The following is a 3,621-nucleotide window of genomic DNA, read 5'->3' as shown; positions in this document are numbered from 1 at the left end:
ATGGATCACAGACTTAAATGTAAAACCTCAGACTGTAAGAACCTTAGAAAATGCAGGAGACACTCTTATGGAAGTTGGAACTGGCAACTGATTCCTGGTCAAAATCCAAAGTGTTCAGGCCATAAGAGATAATATAGACAAGTGGGATCTCATTAAACTGACAACCTTCTGCAAAGTCAAAGAAACCATCAAGAGAGCAGGGAGACAGCCCACAGACTGGGAAAAAATATTTGCCAACTCTATGTCTGACAAAGGCCTAACATCAAGGATCTACAAGGAACTCAAATGTGCTAAAAATAAAAAAACAAATCGCTCCATTACAAAGTAGGCTAAAGATATGAATAGACACTTCTCTAAAGAAGACATACGAGCAGCCAACAGACACATGAAAAAATGTTCAGCCTCACTAGTCATCAGGGAGATGCAAATTATAACTACACTGAGATACCACCTAACTCCAGTCAGAATGGCCATTATCAATAATTCAAAAAATAACAGATCCTGGAGAGGATGTGATGAAAAGGGAACACTTATACATTGTTGCTCGGAGTGTAAACTAATACAGCCTCTGTGGAAATCAGTCTGGCAATTCCTAAAACTTCTAAAAATTGACCTTCCATATGATCCCACAATCTCCCTACTGGGAATATACCCTGAAGAACTCAGGTCACTGTATGAAAAAGATACCTGCACATGTATGTTTGTTGCAGCATTGGTCACAATTGCAAGAACATGGAACCAACCATCCTACCCATCAATAGATGACTGGATTAGAAAAATGTGGTACATATATACAATGGACTATCACACAGTCATAAAGAGGAACAAAGTCATGAACTTTGCAGCCACGTGGATGGAATTAGAGCTTATAATACTGAGTGAGCTCTCACAGAAACAAAGAGCTGAGTATCACATGTTCTCACTCATAAGTGGACCTTGAACAACTACCATATTACTGTTGGAAAGGGATTGAAAGTAGCGGGAAACTGTGGGTAGGGAGGTTGGGGGCGGATAGCTGGGATTGACAGTAGTCGATATCTGCCTGGGGAAGTGGGGGAACACACCTCATCAATAAGGAAATGGAAGACACACCTCATCAATAAGGAAACCTTCACACTGACCATTTGTATACCTAACCCCGAATTGTACCCCACAATTTCAAAATAAGAATTAAAAGATAAAAAAAGATTCATTAATAATTACTCTTTTCAACGTTTTTAGTCAGCATTAAGACGATTTCTTAAAATAATGTAATTACCTAATATTTTATTTTAGTACTTAAGTATTTAATATTTAAACACTGAGACATTTGGAATTTAAACTCGTATACTGTGGAAGTATTAATCCAATTGTATTCCAGAGAGCTACCCAGTGTTCTAACATCACAGTAAACAGCACATATCTTAATGTTCTAAGTTGCCATTTTATTACATAAGTTTCTATGTATGTTTGGATGTGTTCTACTTTTTCTCTTCTGTTGCATTGGTTAATTTGTTTATTTATGTATCAGTACCACGCTGCTTTAATTACTGAGGCTTTACAGTTAGTTTTCTTAGGGATTATGGCCATTTATCTCAGTTTTCCTACACATTTTTGGTTGTTTATGATAGCCACATAAATTTGCCAATCACCTTGTCTAAATATTTGCTATATTTTATTCTATTTTTAAATTTATAGTTATACATTTTCCTCTGACAAATCTTTTTCTTTTGATTGTATAAGCCTGTATATGTTCAGTTTTCATTATAATCAATATTAATTTTGGTAATTTTTTTTACTTACATACTTGAGTTTTAGTAATATATTAGTGTGGAAGGAACTTGGAAAATGTTTGGGTTTTTATTCAATTAATTGTCTATTTTTGGTAGAAGCAGATCTTTAAAAGTTTCATTAAATGTTCACCTTAGTTCTTCTAGCAAAATAATTTGTTTGCTATGAAATTTCTATGTTTTATTTGGGTTACTAGTTCAACTAAAATTTATTTTCTAACATTACCTCATTACATGGCTTAGACAAGATACTAATCTCTCGGCATCTGAGTTTCCTCATCTGCTAACCCTTAATGTTAGTGGTAGCTATCACACAGGGTTAAATGACAACACATACACACACACACACACACACACACACACACACACACGTGTGTGTGTGTGTATTATCTATCTATATCTAGCTATCCATCCATTTTCCTATCTTCTATCATCTATTTTTTACTTATCTATCTATCCATCTATGTATCTATCTATTAAAAACATTTTTAAAATGCGTGGCATTTAGTAATCACTTAAATGGCAGCAGTTCCCATTGCTGTAGTTTTCACCATCAACAGCAATAGTATTATATAATCTGATTATTGATTAAATTATTTTTGCTAATGTTCAACTTATAGTTTTGAACATTTCAAATACTAACAAAATTATCAAAATACTTCAGTTCATTTTTACTACTAGCTATTATTTGACAAAGATTTTAATTTTTTCAAAGAAAATTCTCTAGTCATTTGAGCATTTTAGTTGCACATTTTGAATTTTTGATTTCATAATTTTATAAAAAGCAGTGCTATTTAGCAATACAAGTCATACTTTCTTCTGAAAGAAAAATATTTTTAGATACGATAACTCAGTTGTTTTAATCTCCTGCAAAAACTTTCATGGTGCATGGAATCTAGTGTTATAGAATTAACAATTTTTTCCCAAATGTCAGCTACTCTTTTCAAAAATATCTATTTGTCTTGGATGATGATTTCGCAGGTTTAAAACTTAATTTCAGATATCATGTCACTCAGATAGATGGCATCATATCAAATATTTATTTAGAACTTTACCATGTCTCTTGTTTACAGATGGCTTTGTAGGTACGGGTTCTATGAAGCTCTGAATAATCTTCAAGAATTTGAAAAATTTACATAGTTACAAGAGTTAAGAGACATAAAGCTTGATCAAAAAATAACTTTAAAATTTGAGAAGATAAATTTAGAAAATGAACACAAATACATAATCCAATTGTATGACAAAATGCAGAGCTTTGTTTTAGCCTGATTCAGTGCCAAAGGGCCAATACTTTTGTCAAAGACTATTAAAATAATAGCTTATGTTTTGAACTTATCTAGATATACTTATGCTCTAGTAAATAATCTGTGTATTAAAATCAAATACAAATATTGGAAGTGTGATGCAAATGAAACTGATTAAGGATTTTTATTTGTATATTTTGTAATATATACAAAATGTATGGATTTGTATATTTTAAAATTTCTCTATTTGAATCTGTAGTCTATCTTTTATGAGTGTAAGTTATTCATATTGCAGATATAGATATTTATATGAAAACATGAATTATATAATAAAATTTAATACGTATTAAAGAAAAGAAAAAGAATAAACACATCTGTAGTAATGCAAATTCAGTTATTTTCAAATTAGTTGCATAAAGTCTCTGGAAAACTGTACCTAAAAAAATTAGATGACCAAATAAAAACACTATTTTTTATACTTTAGCAACATACAAAAATAAAGAAACCAGGAAAACATCTCTTCTTGTGTTTTCAGGGTCAACTTGAAAATGTTCTGATAAATTCATACACTCACACACAAAATAATTTCGTTTACAAAAATATCATCT

This window comes from Carlito syrichta, unplaced genomic scaffold, assembly GCF_000164805.1.
Source record: "Carlito syrichta isolate Samal-C Ts95f unplaced genomic scaffold, Tarsius_syrichta-2.0.1 Scaffold303690, whole genome shotgun sequence".
In the NCBI taxonomy this organism is placed as follows: domain Eukaryota; kingdom Metazoa; phylum Chordata; class Mammalia; order Primates; family Tarsiidae; genus Carlito; species Carlito syrichta.
Note: the sequence above shows the minus strand (reverse complement) of the source record.